Below are 23,548 nucleotides of genomic sequence, written 5' to 3'. Positions count from 1 at the left end.
CTAGATATCTTTCTAGAACCTTTATATGAAACTTCCTTTCAGACCATTCTAATGATTTGACATTTGTCTCTAGGTATTCATCCTTAATCTTGTCCACAATGTTGACTAGTTTCTCTATGATAGGCTTATCTTCATGTATATCTGGGAGACTAAAAGAATCAATGAATATATCTTTGATTTTATGCAAGACATGTTTTTCCTTGTGTTCCCTCCTTAAGATTTCTTTCCTTTTCTTGCATTTTATAGCATCTTGAAGAATACTCATTTGTTCAATAGTGATTGTTGATGGATCAAACTTAAGTAATTCAGTCACTTCATCTAAGATGACATCTTCAAATGATGTGGTATCATCACTCTTCGGTATGCTAGAACTCAGCCTTGATATTTGCATTGGGGTGTCCTATGTACTCGGCCACTAAAGAGCTTGACTAATGAAAGGAGATGTAGAGACTAGAAAAGTAACCAATTTCTATATTTCAATTTTCTCCTTAGGTGTAGCAATCAACCTATCCTCGTTTTTCTTTTCTCCCTCTTTTTGTACTTCACCCTATGATGGTGGAATTGGTACAAGACTTGCTTCCCTACCCTTATCCTCTTCAATTCCATCATTTTCAATGATCACTAGAGCTTGTATACTTGAACTATTTAGGCTCTACAAAGATGTAGTTTTTGGTTGTGCCTTTGCCTCTTTCATCTAAATGACTATGGTAGGCATAAAAGATGGTGTTTTTCTGGTATCGTCTTGTTGTTCAAGGTTTACACTTTGATCTCTCTATAGATCATTTGTCTATTTCTCCTTTACGTCTATAGTTGATGGGGGCACATTTGGTGTAGCTTGTTGGTCCTCCCTTGTAGATGCAATTTCTTCCTTCTTTATTTCATCTACTCTCACCAATAAAGGATTAATGAATGGAATAGTTGCATTAGAAAACTCTTACTATAGCATTTTTAGATCGTTTTCAATCAAACAACTAACATTCTAAGATGTATTATTAGGAACATCCTTGATAATAACTGAATCATGTTAACTCTCTTGAACTGCATATGGGGGATTGGCACTTGCTACTTGAACATCATGTACATCCTATTGTTCCTTCTATCTCCTCCACAGTACCTTCCTTTACTGAAACTTCTTTTGAAGTATCTCCCTCTTCTTGCTCTCCTTTCTTAGTTATAGCTTTTGTGGATAACCCATAGATAGATTTCCAAATCAATATACTCTTGGTGACCACATCTTTTATTTTCTTCTTTAATATATTAAATGTTCTATATTTTGGGGAAAATCTCCCTGTGTGTTTCTCCATTGCCTTAGCATTCATCTACTTAGCCAAAGTAGGCATAACTTGGGCTAATGTAGCCTCTCTTATTTGTCTTTCAGTTGTTAAATTGAATTGCCACTTTTTATCAACTCTAGCATATAAGCTCTTTGGTATGGAGTTGAAAATCTCTAGAGGAGTGGTCTTGAATGTTAACATCATATCATATGTGGCATCCTTAATATTATTCTTGTCTAGACTTCCTAACTTATCAAAATCTATATTTGAAAATCCTAATAAATTTGCATTTAAGTTAATATTTTCACATAGATTTCAATGTCAGATGAAGGATTGTGGCTTACTACTTTGAGTTGACTCAAATCATCAAACTTTATCTTCTCCTCATCTAAATCCTCTTGAGGCTTGTATTTCATCCTCAATCTCTTGAAAGGCTTGCTTGACTCTGATATGGTACTTTCTCTTTTGCCTTTAGCATTTGATACATCTTTTGTTGTGTAGTAGTTGCCCTTGTTCTTGACCTTATTAAAGGTTGAGCTAGATTTTTTTGTGACTGCTTCATAGTCTTCTTTGGTTTCTCCACTACTTGTTTCTTTCCTTTTCTCTTCTTCTCAGTAACCTTAGGTTCTTCCTCAACTTTTTCTTCCTTGAAACCTTCTTTCTCAACATCTTTGTCTTCACCCAAACCTTGAGTGCGTTCAAGAGGTCCTTGACCTTCTTCCTCTACCTCTTCTTCTTCCTCTTCTTCTTCCTCTTCTTCTTATTCTTCTTGTTCTTTTTCTTGTTCTTGTTCTTTTTCTTCATCTTCACCTTCTCCAAACTTCTCTTTCAATTTCTTTACAATTTTATTCTTTTTCCTTATGATAAAGATAGTCTACAAGTTAATAGTTATCCTAGACTTTGCCTCCTCATAATTACCAAAGGATGTAGCATCCTAGTCAATCTCCTCTACCAATAGTGTAGTAATGGCTGATAAAGCCTCATCAACATTAATTTCATATAATAGGGGTCTCAACTATCTAACCCTTGGTATAGTTTCCTATACATAAATGTAGTCGACATCCACTAGAAAATAGGCATCATTTTAGTGTTGTTCTACTAGGGATACACATATTCTCAACCTTTTTTTCATTGACTTCTTGAAGCCCTCAAAATAGCTTGTCATAATAGAATCAAAATTATCTCCTAGTTGCTCAATAAATTATATTATCTGGTGTAACAAGTCTATTTGTCTTCCACACAACTTTGCCAAATGTGGGAAAATTATTTTACACAAAGAGGAGTATACAGATGATTAATGAACCAAAATTACATGATACATTTTGGCTTTCGGATGGCTTCCAAATTCTCTAACAATTTTTGAAGCTACAACTCAGCTAGGTCATAGGAATGATCATGTTTAACAATTTTGTAGCTGAGGTTAACTTCCATGCAAGACACACTATTTAGTCGGCTCAACTAAAAGAATTTTTGTGCTATAACTTTGACTACAAATGCTACCAAGGGATTTGAAATTGTAATATCCCTCTTTTATTCCACATGTCTATAGTGTTCTTTTTAATAACTTCCTTCACATTACTTTTCCTTATCTTTGGTCTATCTAGGGTGGGGTACCCTAATTCTTTGTGTACAATCCTCTTTGAAATCCTGGTAGGTTCATTCTCTAGCCATATCTAATTGTCATGTATATAGTTCAATACAATCGTAATCCACTTAGTTTTGAAAACTTGAGGAAAATCTAGGACATGTGTTAACCCTTTCCTCTCAATGATTTTGTTCTTCTCCTTCAACATTTTGTTGTCACATAACTTTTGGTAGATTTATCTAATTTCAATCTCTCCAACTTCTCCTACCTTACAAGTTTAGCAAAAAAGCACATCTTGAATCATTATCACTTTTAGTGGTATCATGGATAACACACCAGATAGATCTCCCTTATACACAATCTCATGAATTACAAGGAATGGGGGTTGTCTCACATCATTTCTAATTAACTGAATGTTGAAAACTTCCTTCCCCTCTCTCCTAACTACTATTGAAGAACTAGTTACCATTTTTGTCTCACTAGGGTTTGCAAAATATGTAACAGTGTAACTTAGCACAAGCTAAATACCTCTCAAATATGATGAATGATACCAATTTGTAGTAGAATCTATTTTGCAAACACTTGAATTTCCATTTTGTGCTCCTCATGCTCTTCAAACTCTAGCAGGTGCAAATAAGTAAAAATTGACTATATAACCCTTCAAATTTGGCATTAATTTCTTAGTGCTTGGAAAACTATAAACTTAGCTACCATATGATTTTCAACATGCTTAGCTAATGTAGCAAGCTCGGCTTACACTAACATTTCTTCATAACTTGGAAATCACTGCAGTTCCTCAAATACTCACAACAATATAATGATAGAATTTTCTCTTGGTTCTAATCACTTCAATGTATCTTAATTCATGCATACATAATCTTTTTAGATCTTAGATATTTGGAACTAATGCATAACATTACATTTCAAATGTCAAATCCACACATACCTTTGATTGCCTAGTTGGGGGTGATGTGATCACCTAATCCATTGGATAAAGTGACCTCATCTTGACTTGATGTGTTGTAATCTTCCTTCTTTTTTCATGTCATGTTCATCCGCATATTCACCTTTTCAACATCAGTCTTTCCTTAACCTCTATTGAATTCATTACTCAGTGCAAGTGACTGATTTTGATAGTTTTTACTAACATAGTCAATCTTAAGTCAACTAAAGAATACAATATCATTAAACCATCTATTATAATTTCCTCTAAAGTGTGTCCTAATGCAATTTTTAGGGATATGACCATATTATTGGCAATAGTAATAATTTTAACTTGTATTATAATCCCAATCATAAGAATTTCCATTATAATGTACATGTTTCTATTTGTTTGATGTCCACTTAGATTTGGATATGCATTCATATTCCTTGTGTCCATACTTCTATCAATTGTAACAATAACCTTCAAATCTCTGAGTGTTGGTGGTCTTGGTCCTACATTCATGTGCTTGATGTCCTTGCTTATTGCATTTATGACAATGTCCCTTGAATTTTTGCTTAGGGTTCTAATTTCCAATGTTGCTCATGCAGACATTTTTTGTGTGACCTAATTTTAGATAGTGATGACAAGTGGGCTTGATGTTGTTTCCCTTATTATTCCTTTGTTCACCACTTTTAGATGATTCTCATTTTTTTAATTGTGGAGTAGCCTAAACTAGTAGTGTCATTATTTGACCCTAGTGCTTCCATCAGTTTTTCAAAGTACTTGATGGCTTCACTAGGCTTTTTGAGATTTTATTTTTTACTCTTCAATTCATTCTGTAGTAGGGTATTCTATGTTTCCAAAGTTGTAATCTCAATGTCCTTCCTATTCATTTCTTTATTTGCAATCATCAGTTGATTCATTCTATCCAATTGCATGTTTGTAAGCTTTCACACATCTGATGTCTTCTCTTCAAGTATGTTAGATAGAAGTTTTTTATCTTCCTCAATCATAGCTCTATCTTCTTCAACTTTATTTTTCAATTTAGTTGTCTCATACTACTACATTTGACCCCATTTTTCAACCAAAATTTTCGACCATCAATTAAAAAGGTTTAGGTTGGTCGGATTGTAAAAGGATATTTTTCTCTTTTTTAAAAATTTAACTTGTGTTGGTCAAAATTTCTACCAACATGAGCTTTAACTTTCCCATGGAAAATCATTTCACCAAGCGCACGAAGGAGCGAGAGTTCAAAAGGAGGAACGCTGGGTGTAATAAGCACAATCGTGGCCATGTTAACTTCATTCGCTGCTCCAACTACGGAAAATATTGCCCCAAAGACAAGACTGCGAAGAGGTTTTTGGTTCATAATATAGTAGAACAAGCTGCAATGCATGATGTGCAGGAGGCATGCATTTATATTTGTATGGCTTTGGAATTAGACAATAGATCTGCTATCTTAATCATCATGCAAGCATTAGAATATAGTGTTGTTAACTTTCATCATATTTCTATCTTCATTTTGAAGCATTTCAGTTAGGTGCAGCACCAGTATATATGGCATTCCTTTGATTTATGGGAGATGAGAATGACGATTGAAATTTTTGATTTAGTCTTGAAGTTGGAGCAAATGGCAGGAAACTAATATCGCAACGAGTGCCAAGGAGCATTCGGGATAGCCATGATGAGTTAATCATTCAAAGGAACATGGCACTATTTTTTTCAGGGGGTGACTAGAAAGAGTTATAGTTGAGAGTTACAAGACAGATCTGGAAGGAACAATAAGATATTAATGAACTATTCTATGGGTGAAAGATAATATATTGAGAAAGGAAAGCTTTATAGGCCACAACTAGAATGGTAAGCTATCAAAAAGTGTTACATAAAGTTCCTATGTGGTTTGCAAGCCAATAAGTTAGTTATTTGTCTGGACATATTCCCATCAAATTGCTTTTCTACAATTTAGAAGTAGGTTTTATCAGGCTGTTTTAGCACAAATGTTCTGCCATAGTGTGAACTTAAAAGGTTAATGCATACTATTGTAATTGTGATATATCGTGACTCTATGTAATGTGATTTTGTTGACTTATTAGTCTCGGGCTACCTTGATTTGAAGTTTCCATGTTTCTTGTAAAGAGAAATTCATGCTAATGTTGGAAGGCAAAGAGTTCCAATGAGAATGCAATTCTAATTGTTTCTTGTGACCACAATTAGCCAGTTAATGTGCAAGTTAAGCTTTTGTCTTTAAAAAAAAAAAAAACTTTCACAAAACATTAGTCAATTCATAGAGATTGAGAAAGTTTTGTATAGAGATGAGGAGCCCTTCCCCTTCCCTATCCTTGTACCCACAGCATCTGGTGATTTCATGTATATACAATAAAGATACACCCTGATAAATTTACATCTGTTGTGATCTACAATAGCATCCTTATCCTTGCATGGGTTGACCTGTACCCGATCCTCATGTCTCTAAGTGAGCAAACAATTTACAAAAAATCCCTGTATAATTGATAATTGTTTAGCACAAGTAAACATCTATAAACAAGAAAATATTGAAGAGTTAGAGATTATAGTTCTTCCAAATGTTATAGGTTAGTGGAATTTACCTTATTTTATATGCTTATGCTTGCACATGCTTATATTTGTGTCTCTACAAAATGAGTGTTGTTTGAATTATATGCATATGAGGAATCAGTACATGTGTCAAAAAAATCTATAATATATATATATATAACTAAATATATAATTATTTGCTTACTTAATCTTAATGCAAGCATAAACCTTGAGTAATCCTTACAATGTTGTACTAAGCATATGTAAATCCCTATGTATAAGTGTTGAATATGTAAAAACATACTTGTTGACATGGCAAAGAACAATAGATTATAATTCCAATTTCATAAATGGTGGTGAAGACCAAGAGTTTCTTACTAATTCTAATTTTATTATTTGATTAATTTTGTTTGGTTATTATACATCTATGTGTCGACACATACTCTCATTTGTGTGTATAAAGAGCAATTATGAAGAAAATTATACACGAAATGCTTTGAGAATTTTTTATGCATGATGCATCTATGAGATTAAATATATGATTTTGTGATACAAGTTAGTGTTGGTTCTGTTTAAAATTTAAGTTTTTTCTAGTTTATGCAAATTCTAAGAGTAACTTTTGAACTCGTGATGATAGGCAAAGCTGCAAATTCTGGTGACTAGATGAGCTAGATTCATTGGATCTCATTTGGTAGATAGGTTGATGGAAGCTGGAAACAATGAGGTGTCTTCTAATTTGACAATCTTAGAAGATATACTTTTCTACATACAGGACAAAGATCATGTGCTGAAAAGATGACTCTTTACATCCTTAACAATTATACTATCATTTTTATCTTGGTTAATGTTGTGGGACACACTTGTTGAGGTCTCTAATATCATTTCCACTTTGAAGTAGTCTACCATTCTTCTTGAAATTAAATTTTTATTTCTAGCATTTACCACATAAGCATGATTTTCTTTATGTTCCTTATTTTTTAAATTAATTTGTGATTTACTAATAATTTTATGGTCACCAATCTAATTGGATAGGTGATTGTCACTGATGACTTCTTCACTAGATCAAAAGATAATCTTCGAAAATGGATAGGACACCCAAATTTTGAACTTATTCGCCATGGTATGAATTTAGTTGTTTGATTTGATTGAAACTCAATTCTCAAAAATCTAGTTAAAAATTTGAATGCATACGGTATTTATCTATTTCATCTTTGAAGTTATCTTTTTGAATTAGAGTTAAGTAAAAAAATGTTAATGGAATCCTAAATTTAATTAATTAAGCTATTAGATGTGTTTGACCTTAGCCTTTCCCAAGCTTTATATGAGTTCAATTGTTATACTCTTTGACAAGGGTGATGGAAATATTGTTCCAATTGTACAATTTGAGTTGTTCTGTCAGATTCTTTTTCTGTTCTTTCATACACTTGTAATACATGAATATGGCTTATTCACTATGGATGACCAGTTAATACAAAATGAATCCTCTAGATCTAAATCATCTCTTAGATTAAGTATGAATCAACATCATAAATAATCTTCAACCTTTAGTGCCTTCCAACCCTCAACTGGTGGAATCAAAGCTTGTTCGTGCTATACTCCATGTTGTTTCTAGGGTGGTGATGGAAGTGAATCTACGAGCATGCTTCCATGATGGCAAGGGACAGAAGATCCATACCTTGATGGATGAAAATTGGAAAAATAGTGCAAATTAAATCATTCACATTGCAAGTGATTCAATATGCTAATTAGAAAATCATAGTACATAACATTAGATTTGAACTAGGTTTAAAATGAAATTAGACAATCCAGTTAATAAAATTTAAATCACAATCTTCAATAGTTAATAAGAAGAGAATTTGTGCTGATAAAGGAAAGGAAACCAATAGTGATAACTCTATCCCTAATTTTATATTTCAAAAGTGACCTTAAGTTGCCTCAAGCTTTTCTAAATTTATAGTTGCTTGGATTCTCTTTGACAAACTCTCGAATTGTTCCTTTCCATGGTGTGTTTCTGGACCTTTATTGGAATTCATCAATCCAAAGATACAATTTTTGCCTCTATTTATGCATAAATAAATTAGTACACTTCAGAGAACTGCAACACAGACAAGATGAGATCTTTTTCTATTGTTCTACAAACATATTTCCTTTGTTATGCCCTATTCGATGGCTTGATCTGTTCCAAGAATCAAATCATCCAAATGGGGGAGTGACAATATTTCAACCCTTCATAGGTTTAGGAAAAATATGAAAGCATAAGTTAAAAATTGATAATTTGTTTCCCTTAGAAAAATCTGAAGGGATCAACTTCTTGATCTTGATTAATTTTAATGATATAAAATTTCAGAAATCAACCAATGTGATATTCTATCTTCATGATATGGATGTTTTGTATATGTTGTTCATTAGTTTCTTGACATTTATAATAATCTTGGTTTAGTTGGAGTTGCACATTGGGGCATATCTATTTAAGCATCATTGAGGATGACCTCAGATAAGGATTGAAGTTGAAACTTGATAAGTGATTATTTTGGACAAATATTAAATGGGTCAGCTTGTGGTCTTGATAAACCTTAATCTATTCAAAGACCCATTGCTGTGATATTCAATATTTATGATATGAGATTTTATATATTTTCTTCATGAGTTTCTCCTATGTTCACAATGATCCTATATTAGGTTGGAGCAGCATTTTGTGGCATATCTATATAAGGTAGCTAGTTTTAAGGTCATTACTATGCGAGACACCAGCTTTGCTTCTAGGATTGATCTCATGACCAAGCTCAATGGTAATCCAAAGCCCACAAACCTGCCTACACCCATGGTGCATACATTAGGGTGTGATCCAACTTACTGTACATCAAGATGATGGCACACCATCTATGTCTTTAACTGGTTCAACAAAGATAAAGCAAGTTGGAAATCTGAAATATCTTTTAAAATTTTGTATTTGAAACTTTTGCAGTAATTTGAAATGCATGTCATTCTACATAAAAGTTGGAAGTCTCGGTATCCTTGATATGATTCTAGACATTCTTAAATCAAGGAAATATCAATGTTGGTTTTTATTTGAAATCTGCATTGAATTGATTTTCTCTTCCAGTATTTAGTTCGTAATTATCCTTTGATACATATTTTAAAGAATGTACAAGGAGTTCTAATGTGATAGGATTTGGATGCTAGCTGGAAATTTTCCTAGCTTGGGTTGCAGAGCTGGTTCAACTCTTGTAGATGTAGCTTTTACCAATGTATTTGCAAATATGTCTAGAAAATATAGGATTATTAAGGACTTTCTCATAGATATTCTAAGTTAAGCTGACACATGACTTGTAATTTGTTACCGCATACTTGTTTCTATCATTCTAAAATAAAATAGTTATGCAAGCAGCAATTTAGAAAAAAATTATTAGAGGAATATTTTTTGACCATGGCACGCTATACTCATGTCAATAAGTCATGTCATAATTTTATAGTGATTTACATGCTAGTTATGTCTAATTTTTTTATCATGGAAATGATATTGTCCATTTATGTTTATTGAGCATTCAATTTACTTCCTCATTGCCTTTTATGAATATTTTGTTGCTAGATATAGGCCTATAGTTAGCTCAAGCTGCATATGTCGTGATGAGTTTTCGTTACATTGGTACTAATGATGATGTTAGAGGTTAGAATCCCTTGCTCACATGCAACTCAAATGATATTCTACTATTGATAATTCTTTATATTTCACAGATGTGACAGAGACCTTGTTGGTAGAGGTGGATCAGAGATACCATTTAGCTTGCCCAGCATCTCCTATATTTTACAAATACAATCCTGTGAAGGTAAGTGGCATGGTTCTTTTCAAGGTTTTCAATATAATATTACATTTGAATCTATTTGTCTATAATACAAACAATTTTTCTTTTTAGCACATATTTCTTCTGCTCTTTTGACCAATTAAATATCTCATTTTGTTGAAATTGTTTGCTGAATTCTTTTTGATCCTTTAACAAAATTACTTACTAAATTTATCAATTATCATTTAAGACCTTGACATTGCCGAACATCCTGTTGGCACTTTTGTATAAAGTGCACTATCTACCTTAGATGCATCCAAAACTTCTATAAACACACAATTGCATGACAATGAATCTGAAAGGCATTCTAGTTCACTCTTTATTATTTGGTACTGAAATGATTTATTTAGTTTTCATCATTGATGTGGATTTTAGTTAGTGCCAGTTGTTCAATTGTGTGCTAAAGTTATTGTCCAAGAAAATATTGCTTGGTGTCCAAAGCTGCTTTATTTGTCATTCAAGTTGGCTTTGAACTGGTCTAATTGAGAAAAAGGACCTTTATGATTCTTATTTAGTCTATTATGTTGTAGTTAAACCTACCATAACATCATGAGTTATCATGACTATTCAAGATGCAGTTGCCATATCATTCTTCTTCATTGTAAATTATATAGATTAAAAACAATATCCTCTGAAGTATTTCTTTTGACATTGCCACTATACTATGTGGGTATTTTCTTCTTCCTAAAGACCCTTCTATCTCCTCTCATCTAATTAATTCTTTGTGTTTGTAAGGATTTATTGCCTTGCTATTGTTGTTTGATGATTCTACTTTGATGTCTAAATAAGCACTTACCTTTTTGATTTGTAGCAATCACTCACACGATAAAATTTGTATGAAAAAAAAAATTGGTCCAGCCCAGCAAAATGCAATCAACTTTTGAACTATGATGTATCATGATTAATGAACACATTTGCTTTAATTGTCCCACTTCTTATTTGAAATTGTGATTATATTTAATTGGTGAATCATGATTTTTCATCATGCTCAAGGCCTCACAGGAGTTCTAGGATGATTTGATGTGGGTGAAGGTACCTAAACATTTCTTGACACACCATCTGCAAAATTATATCTGTTAGGATAAACCACGGATAGAAATAAAACTATATGCAAATATAATCAATAACAGAAAATAATAGATCACACAGAAATGAACACAAGGCACCAAGATTTAATGTGGTTCACCCAATCCCTGGGCTACATCCACCAAATAGCAAGTCCGATCTTATTACAATCCAGTGATTACAACCTGATTACAATCCGTAATCCCTTACAGCTCAATACCACTGCAAGAACCAATTTTGCATCACAACATAATGAAAAAATACCTAACCCTAAACCATTTTATACAAGGATTTTATTCATTTTAGGGTACTTTCCTTATCAGTCACCATAATCTAACAATCTCCCACTTGGGGACTGATCAGGCTCCACACTAAACAACAATCTCCCACTTGGAGACTGGTCCTGTACCAATACCACTACCACATGGGGCTCCCATTGGATCAAACCACCCGGGACTCTACTGTTCTTTTATTCATGGTTAGTCTAAAAGACCAACCGAAGCTAAAGAGGAGTTCAGCTTCTCCCTTGTTACAACCTTTGTCAACATATCTGCTGGATTATCATTTGTATGTATCTTCTCCAGCTTTAACTGTCTATCCTCCAAAACTGACCAAATGAAATGGTACCGCAACTATATGTGTTTGGTCTTAGAATGCAGAGCTGAATTCTTTGCAAGATGAATGGCACTTTGACTTCTGTGAACAAATAATTATCCTTCTAAGGATGTCCCAATTCTTCCAAGAAGAACTGAAGCCATATCATCTCCTTGGCTGCCTCAATAGCAGCAACATACTCTACCTCTGTAGTGGATAAAGCATTAATCTTCTATAACCTAGAAACCCAGCTCATGGCTGCCCCACCAATAGTAAAGACATAACCTGGAGTACTCTGCCTGGAATCAATATCCCCTGCCAAATCTGAGTCAACATAACCTTGTAAATTAGTAGTAGAGCCCCCAAAGTGTAAACACTTATTGGATGTCCCTCTCAAATATTTGAGAATCCATTTGACAGCATTCCAATGCTCAAATCCTAGATGACTCATATACCTGCTAATGACTCCCACTGCATGTGCAATATTTGGCCTAGTGCATACCATAACATACATCAAACTTCCTACAGCTGAAGCATAGGGTACCTTGGACATCTTATCCTCCTCTTCCTGTGTCTTGGGACACATCTCCTTAGTCAATTTCAAATAACCAGGTAAAGGTGTGCTGACAGATTTAGCATTCTCCATAGAGAAACGTTGCAACACCTTCTCAACATAATCAGCCTAAGATAGCGTCAAGATTGTATTCTTCCTATCTCTGTAAATCTTCATACCAAGGATTTTTTTTTCTGCCCCCAAATGCTTCATAGCAAATGGATATGCTAACTGGCATTTTAGCCCCTTAATATGATCCATGTTAGACCCAGCTACAAGCATATCATCAACATATAAACATAAAATAATGTAGCTATCATATCCCAACCTCTTAAAATAAACACAGTAATCTGAATGACACCTGTTATATCCATGCTCATGCATAAAACTGTCAAATTTCAGATACCATTTCCGAGGTGCTTGCTTCAAGCCATATAAACTTTTCTTCAATTTGCACACTAAGTTCTCCTTACCTTTGACCTCAAAACCCTGTGGCTGAGCCATATATATTTCTTCATCCAAATCACCATGAAGAAAGGCTATTTTAACGTTCAGCTGCTCTAAATGCAAATCTTTAGTAGCCACAAGACTTAAAATAGTAGGAACAGAAGTCATTTTAACAACAGGAGAAAATATCTCATCAAAATCAATTCCCTTTTTCTATGCAAATCCTTTTACAACTAACCTATCCTTGAATATGTTCTTACCTCCTTCCTCTTCTTTCAATCTGTAAACCCACTTATTCTATAAGGCCTTTTAACCTACAGGCAACTTGCACAAATCCCATGTCTTATTTTCAGCAAAGACTCCATTTCATCTTTCATTGCAGACTCCCACTGAATCTTAGTATCCACCTATACAGCTTCATCATAACTTTCAAGTTCACCAGCATCAGTAAGTAAAATAGAATACAAAGAGGGAGAAAACCTTTGTGGAGGTCTAATTTGCCTCGTTGACCATCTAAAATTCATTGGTGTGTGTGGTATTTGTTGTTGTAGTTGTTTCACATCATGAGGAATGGTTGGAACATCAGCTTTTGGAGTATCATCCAGCACTACATAATCATCTTCTTTCTTGTCATGTTCCTATAACAGATCTTTGTACAATACTTTTTCATTGAATATGACATCTTAGCTTCTTATAATTTTATGATTTTCAAAATCCCAAAGCCTATAACCAAATTTATTAATGCCATATCCAACAAAGACACATTTCTTTGATTTAGCTTCTAGCTTGGTTCTATTTTCAGAGTCTATATGAGTAAAAGCTTCACAACCGAAGGTCTTGAGAAAAGAATAACTCACCTTCTTCCCAGCCCATGCCTCCTCTGGAATACCATAGCCCAAAGGAGTAGAGGGACCTCTATTAATCAAATATACTATAGTATTGATAGCCTCTACCCACATGTGTAAGGGCAACCCAGCATGCAACCTCATGCTCCTTGCGCACTCCATTATAGTCCTATTCATGCGTTTAGCCACTCCATTTTCCTGTGGAGTCCTTGGAATAGTTTTCTGTCTATGAATACCATTAGTGGAGAAATAATCTTCAAATTCATGACTGCAATACTCACCACCATTATTAGATCTGAGACATTTTAATTTCTTACCAGTCTCATTTTCAACCAAGCATTTCCATTTCTTAAAAGTTTGAAATACATCAGATTTCTATCTAAGAAAATAAACCCATACTTTTCTAGTTGCATCATCAATAAATATAACATAATAATGAGAGCCACCAAAGGAAGATACATGAGTTGGTCCCCATACATCTGTATGCACAAGCTCTAATTTCTCCTTTTTGTTTTCCTTCCCAGTCTTTACAAAACTCACTCTCTTTTGTTTTCCATACACACAACTTTCACAGAAATCCATATTCACACATTTCAAACCTAGTAAAACTTTCTTTGAATGAAGTACTTTCATACCTTTCTCACTCATGTGCCCAAGTCTATTGTGCCACAGCATTGTATCAGAATCTATAGCAGCTATTTGTTCTCCCTGCTCAACTGCAGCAATTGTTCCTAAACATTCATTTTTCTCTGAAACAATCAAAGTAGAAGGAAAAATATGACCTATACAAAGATATAAGGTTCCTACTTTCACACCTTTTTCTACTACAAGGGAACCTTTTGAAACCTTCCAATGTTTATCATTAAAAGTAACTACACAACCCTCATCACCGAGTTGCCCTGCTAAAATTAAATTCCTACTTAGTTTTGGAACATGTCTTACCTCATGTAGTAGCCAATGATTCCCATTCTGCAACTTAATCTTAATTTTTCCCTTTCCAACAATTTGACAGGGTTCATTATCCCCCAAATAAACAAGCCCAAAATCCCCTTGGACATAATCAGTGAAATAACCTCTATGAGGTGTAGCATGAAATGAAGCACCAGAATCTAAAACCCATGAATCATCAACACTTTCTAAAGACATAAGCAAAGCATCCTCATCAGTTTTTTGACTTACCACATTTGCCTCCTTGTCTCCATCTAATTTATCTCGTTCATTTTTCTTGTGATTCCAACAATCTTTCTTTTTATGACCTGGTTTGCCACAGTACCAACAGTCATTCAGTCCTCTCGATTGAGACCTCTTCCCCTTTGACTTTCCTCTTGATTTCTCACGATTTCCAGAGTTATTTCCTCTCTCAGTTGTTCTGCCCCTACTTTGTGCATTCAAAGCACTTCCTGATGTAGATCCACCTGAGGATTTTCTAAAAATTTCCTCACTTAAAATAACACCAATCACATCATCATATTTTAGGGTACTAGATCCAGGAACAGAATTACTCATAGCCATTACCAAGCCATTCCAGCTTTCAGGCAAAGAACACAAAATCAAGAGAGCCCTAATTTCTTCATCAAAATTGATACCCACAGAAGATAACTAACTAGTAATAGTATTAAACTCATTTAAATGATCTGCAACAAATCCACCTTCTGCCATTTTCATATTAAATAAATGCTTCATGAGAAATACCTTGTTTGAAGCGGAGGGCTTTTCATATAGTGTCATTAGGGTTTTCATCAAATCTTCTGTTGTCTTTGCTTTTGTAATATTAAATGCCATCAATGGTGCCAAGCATAACCGAATGCTTCCGAGTGCCTTTGTATCCAAAAGATCCTATTCAGCCTCTAACATAGTTCCCTGATTCTTGGCTTTGCCTTCCAGCGGCTTCCATAAATCCTTCTGATATAGATAGTCTTCCATTTGCATCTTCCATAACTGGAAGTTCTACCCATTAAACTTGTCAACCCTTAGCTTACCCTCATCTGCCATTGCTCCCACTCAACCATGAGACTCCCACTTAACTGTGAGACTTTCTTGTAGAGGATAACTGAAAGATGACCTCGCTCTGATACCACTTGTTAGGATAAACCATGGACAGAAATAAAACTATATGCAAATATAATCAATAACAGAAAATAATAGATCACACGGAAATGAACACAAGGTACCAAGATTTAACATGGTTCACCCAATCCCTGGGCTACGTCCACCAAACAGCAAGTTCGATCTTATTACAATCTAGTGATTACAACCTGATTACAATCTGTAATCCCTTATAGCTCAATACCACTGCAAGAACCAATTTTGCATCACAACATAATGAAAAAATACCTAACCCTAAACCCTTTTATACAATGATTTTATTCATTTTAGGGTTACAACATGTCAGCCATATGTCGGCCATAATATGTCAGCCACGGCCCAAAAAAAAATTTTGGGGTGATGCCCCAAACTCCACTATTTATGAAGTATGTACAGTACTTTCCTAATCAATCACCATAATCTAACAATATCTACTTCATTGTGTATTGTTATATATTCATACAACAAAAAATCATCACCCCCACAACATCTAATGTCTTTAAATTATAAATTATCATTGATTCTACTATTTACAGAAACAATTACAAGAGTCCTAACATTCATAATCACTCTTGCTCCCTGGAAGATGCTACAATATTTTTTATTTCAATCAATAAATGCAAATACTTTCACAATTAATAAAGGGAAGTACTGAATGCCAAATCATTCAAAATATTCTTTTGCAATTTTCAATTATTTTAAGCCCATGCACCCTAGCAATTTAATTACTGTAGAGTAACCTTATTCTGATTATGATTTTATTCGGTTAATGATTTTAAAATTAGTGTCTTATGAATCAATCTTTGGGCTTCTATGAATATTGTAAACTTGCCTAGTCATTCGAGATACTATTATACATGAAAAGATCTAAACTCTTTGTTATTATGATGCAAACAAAAGCTCTACAATAAATACATGTATTCTTCTTGAATAAATGCAGCAGCTCATGCCCATTTTAACATAAGAATATAAGTCCTCTCACATTTTACTTCTATTCAAAATACCTATTACCAATCACCCTTGAAGCCACTAAACTAATTTTTTCTCAGCAACAAATTGCTTCCTCCTTAATTAGCAACATGACTCCCAAGAAGAAGCAAGAAGTCAAGAGAGAACAAAGCAATCTTACTATGGAACATTCATGACCTGAATGGACTGCAGCATATCTGAAATAGCAATCACTAGATCACCTGGTTTAATCATACCTCTTGCTTTAAGCAAGGCAAAGGTACAATTTAGATTGCTTTCCATGTCCTCTGAAAAATTCAGTCTAAAGGGAATAAGCCCCCATTGAAGGTTCAACCGCCACCTTATATTAGTTGAACTAGTGAAGGAAAAAATTGGACAATCGGGATGACATTGTGATAAAAGTGTTGCCATATGTCCTATTTTCGTGTATACAAAAATAGCATCCACTTCCAGCTTGTTTGCTAAAAATAGAGACAAATAACAAAATTAATTCCTACATGGATAAGATAATGTATCTGCTCCTAATTTCGACTTAGCTTCCTTCCTCTCAACATTTCACTAATAATTATACTACTATATAAATCAAATCAACATAAATATTATATTATTAAATACTTGAAACAGTGACTATCAAACTTACCCAATTTAGTAGCAAAATTACATCTCCTCAGAGACACCATCTTTAAAGGACGATGCAATATCTAGAAGGTTCATTGATTCATATTTCTTCTCTTCACACCACCATTGTTCAAAATGTAGGTTCACAGTTCTTAGAACAACCAAATCTTTATCTGGGTATTGACCCACTCTCACCAAAAAGAATTAAAGCATCCTCATGCTATTTTACTACTTCAGACACATCAGCAACCTATGCCAAATCCATACTATTAGAAGCCCAGCCACTAGAATAAGTAAATATGTTATTTGAATATTTTGATGTTGAGATTTAATCATAAGAAATAAGACAAAAAATCTCTGTTTAGTATTGATTATTGACTAGGAAGTTTGGTTAGCCTAACTGGGACCATGGTACCCATCCAGTTCAAACCAAGTCCAAGCTCAAGTCTGGTTCGCTTGTGGGCTCAGCAAGGGTTCAAACCCAGGCAGGCTGGTTGTCTGAGCCAAACACAGGTCAAATTAGGATCAAACAAGGGCAGCCCCAGGCCGACCAAGCATGAACCACATACATTTTCACTGAGAAACATTCTATAATTTAGTGTAGGAAACAATTATTACAAAACTTGAATAAGATCTTTAACATTACAAAACAAAATTCGCTGAAGTTCAAAAATTTATTACATCAAATTAAAGTTTAAACTAGCCCTCAAGATTTCTTCCTATGAATTTTTTATATCCAACTGCTCATGATGACCCATGTCTAATTAAAAGAAAACTCTCTATTAGTGATAAATTATAATTCTACATTAAACGAAATCTTCAATACGTAAAAGGGGTTGCATTCTACTTTTTTTAACACTTTTCAAGTAGGACTTTAATTACAACCAAACAAGCTCTCTATATGGTGAAAAAATAATAAGCATTTGAGGATTTGGAAAGGGAGAATGTTATTGGTATGGCTGATCCCATTGGCATCAACATTGTTTGTGAATCAAGTAAAGCCATTGATGAAGAAGAAGAAGATAATCTGTTAGATGATTGAAACTCAGTAAGTTCCAATCGTTCAAAGTTGTAACAATGATACCTAAACTCAATCTTATTATTTTGATATTTTGATGTTGATATGATTACAAGTTTAAGGTGTTTTTTTCTATTTTTATGATACTGTGTGACATTCTAATCTTAATTCATACTTCTAAGCTGTATGTGTGTGTGTGTGTGTGTGTGTGTGTGTGTGTGTGTGTGTGTGTGTGTGTGTGTGTGTGTGTGTGTGTGTGTATCTATATATATATATGTATCTATATATATATATATATATATATATGTGTATCTATATATATATATATATATATATATATATATATATATATATATATATATATATGTATGTATGTATATGTATATATATATATGTATGTATATGTATATATATATATGTATATATATATGTATATGTATATATATATATATACATATACATATATATATATGTATATATATATGTATATGTATATATATATACATATACATACATATATGTATATATATATATATGTATGTATATATGTATATATATATATATGTATATATATATGTATCCATATATATATGTATCCATATATATATATATATACATATATATATATATACATATACATATATATATACATACATATATATATACATATATATACATACATATATACATACATATATATATATATATACATATGTATGTATATATATATATAAATATGTATATATATATATGTATGTATATATATATGTATATATATGTATATATATGTATGTATATATATATATGTATATGTATATATATATATGTATGTATATATATATATACATACATATATATATATAGTTTTTACATGTTTTTGTACTAACAAAATCAAGCCCAATGTGGTAACTTAGATTATTGATAACAAATGAAAAATAGTATCAAGTCTCTGTGGCATGCCTGTTGATAGTGTTATACAAGTTGTAGTGGAAAATGGTGGTCAAAACAATCACATCTTCCATTCATAGAAATCAAAATTATTCTAAGTGATTCTTCCTACCATAAATAAAATATCAAAGCATTGTAGGTTTTCTCTTTTTTTTAGTAGTTACTTGTGTTCAACAACGCTAATCTCCTACCTTAAAATTGGTACCCCGATCTTACTACATGCTTTGGAGATAGTGAGGCGAGTAGGCGTGTCCACTAGCTATGCCCAATTTTTTCCAGAAAGGCAAAACATCCCCATAATGGTTTATGTCATCCCTAGTATGGTGTTGGATGTTTGGATGTCTCAACTATCCAAGACACGTCCAAGCTTCCCCAATTGAAAATAAATATTTTGCATGTTTAACATAAAAAAATTCCTTAGATTTACAGAAGAAACTAAGTGCAAAGCCAATTAACTAATATTTTATATTACTGTAAGCTACTCATTGGCTATCATTTTGTATCAATTGAAGGTACTTATGACTATACATTTTTTGATAGATTGTACCACTGCAGGTATCCATGTGTTATTAGGGTATGTAGATACCCATTGACAATAAAATTGACTACCTTACAATGGATTAATTGATGTTTTTTGATTATACTGATGATATTGATGATATTAATTTATAGTTATGAGTTGTGGCTTCTTAAGGGAGTTATACTGCTTTCAATGTCAGAAATATAAACTTACTTGATACCTCTAAATCTGAAATCATGACATAATTATTGCTGCTATACTGTTGTCACTACTCCCAATCTTAATTTTTAGATGTTTATAAAAAAATTTGTCACTGTCTCAATTATATATACTTCTTTCACTATCTTGATTTTGATGTCATTTTTAGTCGAACTTATAGAAATCTAGGTATTCCATATATACTGTTGTTGCTTCATTGTTCCTGAAAAACTCCCCCCACCCAGACTACCATCCCCATCCCTGAAACACACTGGAATATAAGTAATGACCCATTCTCTTGATAGACACTGATTACAATCATTTCTAGTTGAAAGAGATTTTAAAATTTCTTCAAGAAGCTTAGAAAACCACTACAGTAACTTGTATAAACTAGTAAAATAGTAAAAATTAATGAAATGTCATAATAATTTTCTTATTCCTTCAAATATTAAAATAGTTTAATTTTAATCTTCCCTATGAACAAATAATGGAGGGATTGTTTGAAAAGATAACCTTGGCTCTTGTCGGTGTAGGATATTCTATCATTGACTCTAGTAGCTGTGATGCAACAATAACCGGCTTTTTTAACTGTTTGCATAACTGCTATTTGCTGTTGAACAGAGGGAACCTGTTCAAGAGGAATCTGTGCACCAAGATCCCCTCTTGCAACCATGGCTCCATCCGAAGACCAAGTGATCTCATCAAGACACTTCAGAGAGTCGACACTTTCGAATTTAGAAATGACACCAATATCACTACATCATAAAAATAAGAATAATATTCAAAAGTTGTATGAAAGAACAGCAGATTCCACATATCGTATTAGGAAGTGTGGTCTAATCTGCCTTTAGCCAGCCTCAAGATTTTGAATAATAAGTTAATCAAAACAAATTAGTAGAACTTAATATCTTAACAACAAAAAAATGTATTGTATTAGTATACAACTTAGATGGTAAAGTGTTATTATAAATCATTAAATCATTTGGCATTTGATAAAAGGCAGATATCTGATCTTTTACATAGACCAAGAGATTATGTTTGTACATTCCTACAATCTTATGAGTTCAGTATGATTATTACTTTAGATAATTTGAAATTATGCAACTAGAACTGCACTAGAATATTTACTAGTTTTCTATTTTCATAGCTTTTTGATAAGAGCACTTCATATAGAAACAAGGGTCGTGCAGCAACTAGCTCTTGTTGTTCCAACAAGTTAGATTTTTACTTAGTAATATGAAATTAGAAATATTGGCTAATAATGCACTCTCCAGGTTGAATTTGGGTTTCATGGTGGCCAATTCCTGTAACCAGATGTTGAGTTCCAACTTGTGAACAACTTCAACTCATGACAACATATAATTCCAAGGACTAGCTAAACTTAATGTAAAGCTCCCCACTTAGATCAAGATGAACAAACTAAATCAGTACAAAGCCCAATGCTATCATTAAACTTCAAAAATCACAAACCCACAAGGCAAACATGATAAATTATAATAGATGGAATAGTTTCAACAGCATATGCATAATTCAACTACCATTATTAATTCATGTCATCAAACCATTTATTTACAAGATATCTATTTTTTGGGACTGTGATGTGACCATTTCACACCATCGCTCCAATGCAAATGGGGACCCTCTTTTTCACTTTAGCAGTTAGTTGTACTATGGCAACATTTTCAGGTCTTGAGGGTCAATAAGTTAGAAAGATTGGGAAAGTTTAAGATGTAAGTCGGTCTTAGTTGCCAAAAGATAGTTTGTAGGTCTACCAACTTAGTTGTCTCATGTCTTATGTGAATAAAATTTTTGAAATGTAATGTGTTTCAAGGAATTTTGGCTTCTTTATTTATATATTTTCATATTTCCATTAACCTGCCATTAACAATATTCTTCATCTTATTAGGAATTATCCCCAAATTCACATATTAACAATCCTTTTGCAGCCAAAACATAATGGCCATCTAATTATTTGTCTTGGGTAAGACTGCTTGCCTTTGCTAAATTATTCATATTTGATACCCTAAAATTTCCAATTCATTTCATTTGGAGGTACTATTAGTTTTGGGGCCCCCTTAGAACCCCATTATCTTAGATCACACTTTGGAACCAATTAAAAGGGAACTTCACATTATCATCATTCGAGGGAGACCAAGTTGCCCTGCATGAAATCTCACCCTCTTGAACTATCCTGGATGGACCCTTCCTATAGGCATTTATATTCACGATTTGGAGAAATCTTCAAGCTATGGAAAGCTCAAAGTTGGTATTAGGTACAACCAACTTTGATAGTATCTTAGTCAACTTTCTCATCAATTACTTCCCACAGTTACTCTCGATAATTGGGACAACTAGTTTTTTAAGATTAGATATATTCATTTTTCCATGACAATTATGGGCCAGTGGGTTTGGTTAGAATGGGATTTTCTTTCTTTGTGATTTTTTAGTCAAAGTATAAGTCTTCTACCTCATGCTTGGCTACTGCATTGTGCTGATTGTTTCATGTAAGATTCTAGTTTTTGGCTCCCAAAATTTAGTTTTAGTCCTTTAGATTGTGACCAATTAATTTGCATCAGAAAGAATGTAAAAAGACTGAATGCCATTTACGTATATCTGATGAGCTTGCACTATACACATTGGACTTGCTTGATCACAGAAAATAAAGACTAATTTAATTGGCACATTGAATATGCTGGGACTTGCTAAGCGAGTTGGAGCAAGGTTAGTTATTATATACCCTGATAGTGAGCTTTTCCAAAATTTCATTTTACAAGTTGTATATGTAGATCCTTAACACTATCTGATTGTTAAAAACTAAGATGATTCTTATCTGCAAAATTCTATTGACCTCAACTTCTAAAGTCTATGGTGATCCTCTTGAGCATCCACAAAAGGAGGAATATTGGGGCAATGTCAACCCAATTGGTAAGCACTACTTGCACTGTTGGATTCAAGACATTCCATCGAGTTCTCTCAATTTTTGCTAAATATTTTTTGATTTGGACAGGAGTAAGAAGTTGTTATGATGAAGGAAAGCATTTTGCAGAAACTTTGATGTTTGACTATCATAGGAAGCATGGTTTAGGTCTGCTTCAATGCTATCACTTTCACATTCTACATTTTAAAGATTCTTTTGGGTTATGTTGCCAATGCAACCTAAGATCATTTATTTCTTTGCATTTGAAAATATATGCTTTCTTTTTTGTGATTTAGAGATCCACATTGCTTGAATATTCAATACATATGGTCCATGCATGAACATTGATGATGGAGGTGTTGTTAGCAATCTCATTGCCCAAACACTGAGCTATTTGTTGTTTTAGTTCAAATTTATTTTGGGGCAAGCTGTTTGATATTTTCTACACTGGCAAATGGCTTATGGGCATGGAGAAGATGTTGGCCCATCTGACTCTTCAAGTGAGAAGCTTTCTCAGTCTCCTTTAATCAGTGGAAAAGAGGTAGGGATGTTCTATCTTGAACGACCATGGATTGAAATATATTAATACTTG

The 23,548-nt window shown here is 33.3% G+C and overlaps 1 pseudogene; it reads left to right on the top strand.

Moving 5' to 3' along the window:
• Positions 1-4,976: 4,976 nt before the first annotated feature.
• On the top strand, positions 4,977-23,362 carry LOC149558681 (UDP-glucuronic acid decarboxylase 5-like; annotated as a pseudogene).
• Positions 23,363-23,548: the final 186 nt, after the last annotated feature.

This window comes from Cupressus sempervirens, chromosome 5 (assembly GCF_028749045.1).
Source record: "Cupressus sempervirens isolate cs-2001-9-10 chromosome 5, ASM2874904v1, whole genome shotgun sequence".
Taxonomy (NCBI): domain Eukaryota; kingdom Viridiplantae; phylum Streptophyta; class Pinopsida; order Cupressales; family Cupressaceae; genus Cupressus; species Cupressus sempervirens.
The sequence above is the reverse complement of the archived record's forward strand: the minus strand, read 5'-3'. Positions and strand labels throughout refer to the sequence as shown.